Below are 12,948 nucleotides of genomic sequence, written 5' to 3' on the forward strand. Positions count from 1 at the left end.
GGACCACCACGATGCCAACGACCCTACAGCGGTAGACCTTGTCAATACTTTAACCGACTTTACCCTTCACATCAAAGATCCTACCCACATCAAAGGGAGGACACTTGACTGGCTAGCTGATGCCAAATGCAACTTCAGTCTACTATCTTATTCACCCTGCGCATGGTCAGATCACCACATCATCACTTTCAACATTGATGCAGTCCACCTGCCCTCACCAACTATCACACCTGCCATGTCCACCAGAAACAAGAGGGACATAACAAAAGACAAATTACTCCCACTTATTCTTCCCACCCTTAATAAAGTTACAGATTCTTTTGATAACACATTTTATTGATTTTATGAAGCATACAACTTAAACATAATTAATACGATCACAACAATCAGGCATACAATCATTCTCGATGCACGGCTCCCCATACACATTTTGAATAATTCTTTACATATTAGTTCCATTGGCTTTTTAGTTTGCACTTAATGCAGGCGGGTCTCAGGGATATTCCCAGCAGTCTATCATCAGGGTCTCTATGCATCTTCCCATTTCTGCCAGATCTTACGTGCTTTCCCTGGGCATCCTCTGGTGGTGTATACTCTTGTTTCCATTAACACACACATATCTACATCTGTTATCCACTGCTCGCATTGTGGGGTTGCGGGAGAGCCGCACAGTTGGGCCAGATTCCTTTTTTCAAGCCCTGTGGTCGTTACCAGCATGAGTTTTTCGAATCGGGATATGTCTATGTCTTCATCTATCCCAAGTAATAACAGTTTGGGGTACATCAGAATTACTTGGCCAATGACCGATGATAGTTTATTACAGCATTTTTGCCAAAAGCTCTGGATTTGTGGGCACTCCCATAGGATATGGAAGAAGGTCCCTCTCGCCTGTTGGCATCTTAGACAGTTGTGGTCCGTTGCTCTCCCCCACTGATGTAAGGCCTCTCTTGGGTAATATACCCTGTGAAGGATTTTAAGTTGAATCAGTCTGATTCTAGCCGATATGGCAATTTCTCTTGGATACATGAGTGCTTTCGTGCTCCCATCCATCTTCCCTAGTGGATCCTTATAATCATGCCATTCTTACAGCTCTAAATTCAATATCCCCCATCAAACTCAGGAAACCGAAACCACACGCACATCTCAACTCGTGTTTCACAACACAGCTAAGAGTGCTACCCAAAGCCAAAGCCAAGCTGAATCCCAGTGGAAAAGCCACCCTTCTGATGCCCATAAGGACAGTCTCATCTTAGCCTCTCTCAACTACAAAGAAGCTATCTTCCAGGCTAAAAAAGATATTTTTAACAATCATATCGCGCAAGCAGTTTCCAACACTAAAGAATTATTTAAGATTCTAAAGGAACTTGAATCACCTGCCCCGCCTCCTGATACTTGTATCAAAGATAGTAAATGGTACGCAAACATTCAGACCACACTCCTAGATAAAATTGCATCCCTCCAAATAAAAATAAAAAACAACAAAATTGCCTTCAGACAGATAAGCCCAGATCCTCTCCTCCGAGTGCTATCTTCTCGGCCATTCCTAACGTTAAACCATTTACCTTCTCGCCCCTCTCTATTGCTGAAGTTGAAGGTATCATTAATAAAATCAAACCATCCAATTGTCAAGGCGATGTGTGTCCTGCTCCTATTATCAAGGAAGTCTCTCACGATCTAGCTCCTTTTATCACGGCCTTCATAAATTCATCATTCAAAACAGGTATTGTCCCGGACAATCTTAAGGATGCCTGGGTCATCCCCCTTCTCAAAAAACTGTCCCTAGACCCCAGCATACCAACGAATTACAGACCTATCACTACTGTCCCGTTTGTGCTCAAAATAGTAGATTGAGCAGCCTAACTTCAGATCCAGGACTACCTCAAAGTCAACAATCTTCTTGGTCTGAGCCCTAGGCATGGGAATGAAACAGCTTTGATTGACTTCAAAACACAAATTGTTTTTAAAAGGAATTAGTCTGCTTTTATTACTTGATCTCTCAGCGGCCTTTGATTTGGTCAATAACCAAATCCTGTGCCAGCATCTCACATCAGCCGCCCACTTCTCTGACTCTGCCAATGCTTGTATCAGATCCTTCTTAAACAATAGATCCATGCAGGTTTTTTCCCCTTCAGCCTCGGATGACCCCGCTCCTATTCACTGTGGCGTCCCTCAGAATTCGTGTGTGTCCCCTACACTTTATAATGTTTTTACCAAACCACTTTTTGATGTTCTTGACTATCTGGGTGTCTCATACACTAATTATGCCGATGACACCCAGATACTCATCCCCATCACAGGTAATTATACAGTGGACAATAAATCCTTGAACGATATCTACATAGTCATTCAGGCTTGGATTGCCCAACATGAACTTTGCCTCAATGATGACAAGACGGAACTCCTCATTCTGGGTTCCATTCAACGTCTAATAAACTTGACCAATCCTTCTAGTCTTTCATCATTGACGGCAACATCATCAAAGTCTCCAAGGATACAAAAACATTCGGAATTTATCTGGACTCTACACTATCACTGAATAGACAAATGAATGCAGTTAGATCAGTGTTGGCTTACACATGTAAATTGATCATGGCCTGCAGACCATTTCTGACCACCTCTAATTGCATCATACTGGCCAGAACACTTATCATGTCTAAGATAGACTATTGCAGCGCCCCCTATCTAGGGACTAGCCTGTCCAACATTAACAAACTACAAGTTACCCAGAACAATGCCATTAAAGCGACATTAAACATTCCAAGAAACCAACAAATCTCCGACTACAGAAGTAATCTTCATTGGTTGCCTGTCAAGCACAATCCCTTGCCCTGACGCACAAGTGCCTGGCCAAAAAGGCCCCTTCCTACCAGTCCAATCGCCTTACACTCCACACCTCTTCACGACCATTCAAACTACAAAAGCAGGGGGTGCGAGCTTCCCCACCCTGGCCCCCAAGCTTTGGAACTCCCTCCCTAACGACAGGCATAGGTTTAGGGACGTCAACAGAAGCCCTATTATTTGTTTTAGTACATTATTTTCGCATCATCTCAATAAATGACCCCATACTCTGTACCAGAAATGCATGCTTGCCTGGCTTTAGCCTCATACACCATTACTGCTGGTTTAATTAGTCTGCCCCCTTGTCCCAGGTCCCTAGCAAACCTCAGAACTGCTCTGGTGTTCTTGCCAAAGTGGATTCAGATGTTATGCTTTGGTTCTGACATGTACCCTTTTTTAAATTAAAAGTGATACTAAGATAACAATATGATTTCACGTCTTCATTCAGAAATGTATCAATGTATAAATTCAATATTTTAACCTTTATATTTTTATATCATGTTCTTGTATTTGAGTAATTGATTTCAAGGCCTTTGGTTTTGCACATGTCAGTAAATACTTTTTGAGTCCTGAAACCGTTTTTGAAACTAAAACCCTGCATCGGCATATAATCCCAGTAGCAACTCGATTTAAGTGCGGCACAACTAAATTGGAGATACGTTCATCCAAATCATGAATAAATAGATTCAATAAGGCAGGGGCCAGAAGGCACTGGTGGCCTTACTCCCTTCTTGATCGGAAGGACTTGGTTTTCTCTCCCCGTAAACCCTGGCAAAGTCTCACCAAGTTGCTTGTGCCTTGATCCCCAATTGCACTCAGACGATCTGATAGTACCCCTTGTTTGATCGCAAAGCTTGTCATGAGACCTAGTCTAAGGCAGTCAGTCTTAAGATCCATAAGTAAATACTAACCCAACTGACAGTAACACATTTTCCAGTTAACATAAAAAGCTTAAAAAGCCCAACTGCTTCTATAAACTATGCCAGAAATGGTACCACAAACATCCTCATTGATTTACCTTTTCACAAAAGATAAAACATAACGTAAGTTTATACAATACCCCCTCCAACAACGGTTACTGGCACCTTTTCCGGACTGCCAAACTACAAGTCTGCCTGTAGGGTCTGTGACGAACTGGCAGGCCTAACCTGAAGAAACGGTGCCAGTGCATCAGTGTTCCCATTCCCGTGGGGTCCTCTGGGACTCCACGGAAATGGGAATTTACTGATCCTCTGCTGCCGTAATATCCCGATATTACCAAGATATCGAGCAGTGGAAACAGTAAGCCAAGTTTGCCGGTATGCCGCTGGTAACACTGGCGGCTATTGGGAACCTCGTAATGAGGGCCTATGAGTACTATTTTTGTCTCTCAACCAGGTCTACCTGAGTCAAGCAGGCTTTTGATCACTTTGCTTTGCAGACGAAGTGATAGGTTCAGTCCAGGTGGCTTCATATGATGAGTGACTCATCGCTCATTAGCTAGCCAGGTGTACAAACTTTCATGCAGCCCACTCAGATGCCTAAATGTGACCTACTGTCTCAAAATAGGCTAACATTCTTCATGGATGAAGAGGGTGCATAGTCAAACAAAACAAGCATGTGTGCCCTTTGACTTCAGAATGTTGTGAATTCCAAAGCAGATTCACTTAAACAATTTGGCCAGTCTTCTGCTTTTCCTGAGCTAGGCAAGGTTCCCACCCAAACGTCACTTGCAGGTCCCAAAAAATGGAGGACCTGAGTACCCATTTTCTCAGCTGTGGTAAAGCTTTTTTCTTCTACCAGTAGGCATCCTTACTGTTCCTGTTTGTGATACGTTTTTTTCAATTCCTTCTGGAACAGCAATGTCAACACCCTAAAGTTGTCAGCTCAAGGACAAGCAACATTTATGTTTTTGGCCCATTGTGTCTCTTAAATCAATACAAATATGTAATCAATTACTAAAGATGATTTGCCATCTTGGTGACGTTTGCAGGTATATCTCCTTGGGTTCTGCCATTTGCCATTCTCATATGACGAGACATAAAGGCCTTCCACCACATTTTCCCTTTTATGGTTACTGTTAAATTGAGGTGCCTTGATTACAGATGACTCAGAGTCTCATGTACAAAAGTAAAACTTCTTTACTTCAGTTGCAGGTTACATAGCATAAGGTTACAGGTTGAGCTCAGAAGTGCATAGAGACACATAAGGGCACATACACTGGACACCCTCTCTCTAACCAGACTAGTATCAACTGGCATTCAGAGGACACCCAGCAGAGAACACTCACACAACATTCCACTTCCAGGCACTCATGACATCACATGCAACAGAGTAGAAGGGAGAATGGTAAGTCACAATACATCTCCCTCTTTATGCAAAAAAAGATGAACACATCCAAAAGAGACATACACAAATCTATAGCACCAAAATGTTTTACATCCCTCAATATCCAATTCACATTCCAACTTCCACCATGTGTGAAAAACCTCACTTAAAAACAAAACCCAAACACTGTCCTTGCATGCCACACAAACTCACGCCCACATAACAGGGGGTCAAATCAACTCCAAACTCTACCACGCCTCTTAATATTATATACATGGAGAGGTGTCACACTTCAACTGTTGAAAGAATACCAAACACAACCCCCCCCCACTCACCCAGATATCTCACTCCACGTTACTGTCATGTAACCACTCAGAGACTGCAACAAATTAAGTGTCCAACAGCACTTCAGAAAAGTACTACATGTACCACTTAGGTGTCCAACACCTCATCTGGTTGTGTTAATAGGTGCCCAACACCTCTTCTACACAAATGCCAATGAAACACTAGGTATCCAACATCTCTTCTGGTAGTGGGGATAGGTTTTCACACCTCTTGAATACAAGGCTAAATGCACTACTCGGTGTCCAACACAACACAATAACACGGGTGTCCAACACCCTTAAATGACACAGGTGTCCAACACCCCAAACTGACACAGATGTCCAACACCCCATATTGACACCTGTGTCATATAGGGATCTTTGACACCCAGCCATATTAGGGGCATTGGACACCAGTGCATTTTTAGAGTGTTGGACATTTGTGTCATTTGGGAGGTGTACAGCATTGCACTTCCAGGCACTCATGACATCACCTGCATACTGAGCAGAGTAGATAGGAGAAAGGTAAGTCACAACAGTTAACCATCATAACACTGAAAATTCAAGACCCTACATGTTGTTCATCTGACAATGATCATCCTCCATTGTATCTGCATAGCACACCAGGCATTACAATATCCTGATTCAATCATCTGACCTTGAGGTTTATTTACAAACTAATCACAAACTGTGTCCATTACATTTTCCACCAATTGTGTGGTTAGTTTGGTACCAGGAGGATTATTTACAGTGTCCTCGAAGGAGGAGAATCAAGTCCCAAGAGTCATCTGGAATGGGTTTGCATGAAAAACTGTGTGTTAATGCAGAGGTTACTGCAGACAATTACTAAAAGTCTACCCTTGGGGAGCCGAAAGATTCCTTTGTAGCAACTGTGTGAATTTTTTGATTGATCAAATTGACTTTTCCCAGTGGAATTCCATGACAGTATTCCAATTATTGTAGGTTGGTCACCATGACCATAAGGCCATTTCTCATTGCAACACACCAGGTAACCGATTCCACCCTTCATTTAGAGTTGACCCATTTGCATGTTCTTGCAGGAGGTGATCCATGTCAATCTTTGACCACCTTACACTTTGTAATGCATATTTTATTATGATCTCAACCTGGTAATGGTCCAGCTTTAATACTTCTTTACTTGAAACTCAAGTTAGAAACAGGTTATATGTAATCAGCTTATTTTAAACAATGTCAACTCCCATTTGGCACAAACAATTTCAGGAACTCATCACTAACGCAGAAGAGTTTTTGCCATAAACGTAAATTGAAATAGTTTGCATGCTTGCAACTCTGGTGAACTCGATGCAATCCATGTTTTTAATCTTGTGTACCCACATGAGAAGTAGGACATGTAGCATAATAAGGAAGTTAGATTGATTTAATCTGCCTGACCTTTCATCTGGAAACAAATTAGTCATTTCAATACTTTTAGTTACAGGCTCAATCAGAGTGAGACAACCCTTCTGCACCATTGATAGTAATGACTTCAAAATTGTTTAATAAATGTATCCCTACGGCAACACCTGAATGGTAATTAAGAAGGAGGGTGGTTTGCCTGTTGTCTACGGCAAACCACCCTCCTTCATAATTTACTTACTGTGGGCGACTTTGGCAGGTTGCCCACTCCTTGCCTCAATCTGCAGCCCAGCAAGTGAACTAAATATCAGTCAGGGCGCCATGTTCTCATCTAGTCCTTTTCTGCCAAAACACAGTTTATTTGAATGGTAATTAACTTTGATTCTACACTTGATCATGTTTTAGCAATGCAGGGAAGTCCGTTTGATATGGTATTGGAATATTTGATTGAAACAAAAGGGAGATTTATTCAAAAATCGGCTTTACAAAAATCACTACCGTTGCAAATGTCGAATAAAAACCCCATTCAGTGTCATTATGGTGAAAAAGGACCATGGGGGATGGGGGGTACCCCCCACACCCCTGTTCACTATAATGCCATTGAGGGTTCTGGGGGTGTCTCCCACTCCCTACTCAATCAAATTTGGAAAAAACTAGGACCCTGCAGCACCGGCTCCCATTCATGTAAGTGAAGGGAGCCGACATTACAGAGGGAAGCAGGAGACGGCGGCACATAAGGAGGTGTCCCGCATAGAGGTAAGTAAGGGAGTGGGGGGGCAGTGGTTTTCAGAAATGTTCTGGGGAGTGAAAATCAAAAGTCATTTCAGTTCAAATGACTTTAGTTTGTTTTTCCCTTGAACATTTCAAATTTGTTCAATTCACGGTAATCCATTTGATACAAGGTCCCAAAGCTTTTTTCTGATTATTTGAGGCACGAGCCTCTAAAGGATTCTTCAAAACAGAACTGTCCAATTCAGCTTTACGCTGAGCTAGAACCTTCTTATAATCTGAGCAAGCCATAACAACCTCTGATTTGCTTAGAACGGCTCCATGACATGGCTCTTGCCGATGTTTTTGTCTGTGTTATCTAAGAGCAAGGTGCACTTCGTTCACTGCTTATCCTCAGTTAACTCCCCTCGTGCCTTGTGAATATTCCTTAACATAACCTCAATTTTTCCTCTCATGGCCGTCCTTGCCATGTTATATGTACCTCTTTAGCAAGCTTCTATATATATACTGTTTACCTTGCGTTACTGCATATTTACAGTTGTTGACCACTAAGTTACTTCATCTTCTTTATATTTATGATTGCTTCAGGTTTAGGTACATGTTTCTCTTGGTGCTTCTGTTACATTGTTGCTCTTAAGTGTCATATTGTTTCAGTGTATGTTCATACATCCTCTTTATGACATCACTTTGCCTTTGTTGGATTGAATGCAACGTTTCATTATGTCTATAGGTTCATGCTGTATCTGTCCATGTGGCATCCTCACAAGCTTTCAGTGCGAGCGTACATTCTGTATGGCTGTCTGAGTGCATATCGTTATTACTGATATTCTTCTCTTGTTCCAATACGACGGCAGTGAGGGGGCGGGCACTAGTGTGAAAGCATCCACGTGCTCCTGTACAACCTAGCGTCTCATCACCAAACTGTCGAGCCGCACTGCCTCTCCCTCTGACCACTCGTGCAGCCACTTCCGAAAATGTTCTTCCTTGTACGCCTACCTTCATCATGGTCCTTCTAATTAGTCCTTTTCCTTTGTCCTAGTCCTCTTCCATCATCCATGATGCTAGTCCTTTGTCCTTCTACACCCCAGTCTTTTGTCTTATCTTACTTCATCCTAAATCATCTCTCTCATCCTAGTCCTTCCTCTGTGCCCTAGGACTTTTCCTGTATCCTAGTCAATCTACTTTTTCCGATTCCTTCATCCTAGTCCTTGTCAATCCACTTATTCCTATTTCAAGTCTTCCATCCTCGTCCTAATCCTTCAACTTGGTCCTAGAACAGCCACTTCATCCTAGTCCTTACCATTTGTCCTATTCCTTTCTCTTCATATTTTTTCTAGTCTTTCCCCTTCATTGCCGTCTTTTGTTAATCATTCTAAACCTTTTTCTTTAGTCCTAGCCCTGCACCTTCATCCTAGCATACTGTCCTAGTGCTTAGCTGTTATCCTAACATGTTGTCCTAGTTATTCTCCTCCATCTTAATCATCCTCCTTTTTCCAAATACTTCTGTCATCCTAATCCTTTGTACTAGTCTTTAATCCTATTTGTTTATCCTGCATAACTCGTTATCATCATTTTACCTCCTAATAGTCTTTTATAGTCTTTTTATTAAATTCCTTTCCTTGCTCATACTCCCTCCTGATTCAATTTCTTCTTTCTTCTTCACCACCGTCCTTCATCCAAGTTCTCCTCCTTCTTACAGCAACTCTCCTTTCTCATAGTCCTTTTACTTTATTTGAGTCGTTCATCAATACACTGCAGACTATTTATTTTACATTGTCATAGTCAGTCCTGCCTCTTTTCCTTCATCCTTATTATTCTGCATCATCCTCATCCTTCTTCCTCTTATTCCCGCTCCTTCATTCTAGAGTTTGTCCTTCATCATAATCCTTCATTGTAGTCCTTTATCATTGACCTTCTCCTTCATCCTAATACTAGTCCTTCATCGTAGTCCTCGTTCGTCCACGTTGTCCTATTCCTTACCCTTTGTATTTCATCCTATTCTGTTGTCTTTCATTCATGTGTTCTTCTCTTTTGCCTCTCTTCATTGGTCTTAGTGCATTCCCTTTATCCTTTTCCCTTATCTATGTCCTTCATTCTAATCGTCCTTCTTGTTTTAGCCTTCGTTATTGTTGTTTTCAGGCTGCATCCTAGGCAATGTCTCTCAATCAGTCATACTCACAGTCCTTCTCTCTCTCTTCCCTGTATCTCTGCACCTGTATTGTATTGTTTTCCACATCCATAGGTCCCTCTTTGACTCTTTCTTTCTCTGTCTCTTCCACTATTGCTTGCACTCTCTTTCTCACTCTTTCACTTCCTCTCACTGGGGAGTGTGGTTCTGATCTGTTTGTTTTGTTTTTGTTTTTATTATTTATAATGCACGCCAGACCCGGGGTACCAGGGTGCAGGAAGTTACAAGAATATTTTCAGCTTGGCTACAGTGCTGTACAATAATATAACAGTATCGTACACATACAAAAACAAAGCAAATAGTACAGATAGATATGGTCAAAGGGATATATAGCATTAATAAGAATATAACAGTATCGTACAAGTACAAAAGCAAAGAGTACAGATAGATATGGTCAAAGGGATATACAGCAGTAATAGGGAGCAAAAGGTGCAAGAATGTCTGGTTGGTGAAAGGTCACAAAAGATAAATTATGTGCAAAGTGGCAGTGTAATGCAGTAGAGCAGGGTGAATGTACAGGGATGCATGAAGGCCGGTCTGTAGTGGGGCGTTTGAGAGTATATACAAGGCGTAAAAAGGTTTATCAGTCATTTTCTTTATTTGGTCATGGTGGAAATAGGGCAAGAGGAGGCCAAAAAAGAATGAAAGCCTGCATGGAGAGTTGGCAAGGGAGCTGTATGGTGAAAGCATACAATGTAATATAGTCTCTGAGAATTTCCCTCTGTTATGCTCTACTAATCACTGCAAACCACTCGTATTGATCTCTACGCGCTCATCCTGCATTTCAAAACTGGGGACGTCGGTTGATTGAAGGTTTTCAAGGTACACATGGAACGTATGCTCTCGTTTTAAGCATGAGGCTTTAAGGCATTTATTGAATGTAACAGCTTCTTCAAATTTTCTGACGGTAAATGCTAATCCATGAGTGTTCTCAAATGTATTTTATACATAAATTGACATATCGCTTTCAGGCAATTGGATCTTCCTTACTTCAGTTAGAACTAGCATGTTTACATAAGTACCAGTGCCTTCTTTGCATAGTTATTATGTCTGGTAAACGTGTGATGATTCTTAGCATTCTTTTTCAGAGTATAATTATTCATAACAAATCCATGTTATACATTATGTTATTGAACCTACAGAAAATATAATGCTGGGAAGAAACCAGTCTCACTTGTTTATTCTGGAGGTGGCAAACAGAGATGATTTATTCATTGGCTTGCAAGTCAAGAAATGCACCATATAACCCCACTAAACGCCCCTAGCAAAACCTACACTAAGCTAAGCTAACCTGCCTTCCAGGGCCAGTATCTTTAAAGCCTCATGGCCACCTGATCCCAGAAAGTTCCACAAAACCTCTTCCTAGGCCTTTTGGCTTGTCCATCCTGCCTGCCCAAGCACAATAGAACAATTGCCTAAACGTTGTGTTTGTTGTCATTTTCTATAAACACATTTTACATAATAATAATAATAATAATAATAATAATAATAATAATAATAATAATAATGCAATTCTGGTAGAATTCTGGTAGAAAGTAGCCTATGGGGTGGAGAAGTCCTTCCGGTCCTTCGTTATTGGCCGATGGATGTCCATCCACTGTCCCCATGATGGCTTCCGGCATTGCAAAGATGCCTATTGTTTGAAACAGTTTAGACTGGCCATATCTGTGGGACATGAACCCACATCCATGTTCCATTAACCCCCGGACGGATGAAGTCTAGTTGTCCCTTGTTACTATGCATCATTGTCTTCATCCAAGAAGGGAAAATGGGGGCTGTGGGGCTAATACACATCTTGTAAAAGGAGAAAAACTGAAGGCACATAGGTCATGATATAATAGGAATGGGGAGTTCGCCAAATCCGTCATGCAAAAGACCCCACATTAGTCCACGAGGTACATAAGATTATTTATTTATTATTAGAAAAAAGGACCGCTTTACCTCAACAAGATGCATACGCTTTTGGGTGACCATTTTCTTTTTCAGATGGTTGTCACACAGTGAAATGAGAAAAAAAAAGAAACATACAAACCTCGCATTTCTTTTACATGTGAAAAAAGAAATTGGATGCAGGAAAACGTATGCAAGGAGTTCAGTCCTCAGACGACACCTTTATCTACAGGGCAATGAATGTGAAAATAAATAAACACACACATTCTCTCCATCGGAAACAGTTCTTAAAAAGAGTGCTGGGAATATACATATTAGCAGGGCCAATTTATGTTCCTATTTGTCTATTAAGTGGGGCGCAGTAGGAAAAACAAGCATTAATGGTACTGTAGAGAAATTCCAAAATGTAAGATTTGTAGACACCGCCTTAAAAAAGGATGTGTTCTTTCCCACATTCCCCAAACAGTCTACACGTGTTCACATGTACATGTAGGCTTGAAATCCAACTATATAAACCTATATATTTAGACCTATTTGGCACTGCACTAAACGGATTTTTTTGGGCAGCCAATTGTACCTTGAAAATGTGGTTTGACGTTATTGATGATGCTACACTGGATGGTACAAAGATCACGAGCATTTTACGTCATTCCTTAGCAACATTCGTCCTTGCAATTTCAAAGTTTAGAAGTTTTGTAACAGCCAACAAAGGCTCACAGCTCATATAATAATAGTATAATAATGGCTGATGCTTCTGATTGGATGTTCTTTGAAATATGATGTTCTTTATGTGGGCATGCACACATTCATGTATATAAGTATAAAGTAACAATGGTGGCAAAACAATGGGGTTTGCCATGATTGTGCCAATTAGATATGCTTTTAATTAAATAACGTGTTTTGTTTATCTTTTGAGCTCTGCAATTCCCCAGAGGGTTACTACACTTTGGAAATCTTCCTATTAATCAAACATGTTCATAATAAAAACAGCACAGATATTGAAAGAAATGAGCATATTTCAGCGTTGAAGGGCACTTTAAATCGCACTCGCACCCTATTTTTTTTATTTTTTTTTTAATTCTGAACGTTCTGCACCAGGGTGGACTTAACAGATAAACTCGCTGATTTCCAAGAACTCTTAGTGCAAAATAAGCAGAATATGCACATAACACGCATGGGAAGACAAAACAGCATTTATCTGTTAAGTCAAGAAGATCCTGCTGAAAATACGATAAACAAGTGCATGTTCACAAGCAAGATGACCAAGAGTTCATTTCCATTGCTATTGCCCGACCC

Source organism: Ambystoma mexicanum, chromosome 2q, assembly GCF_040938575.1.
Source record: "Ambystoma mexicanum isolate Mex_15411 chromosome 2q, UKY_AmexF1_1, whole genome shotgun sequence".
In the NCBI taxonomy this organism is placed as follows: domain Eukaryota; kingdom Metazoa; phylum Chordata; class Amphibia; order Caudata; family Ambystomatidae; genus Ambystoma; species Ambystoma mexicanum.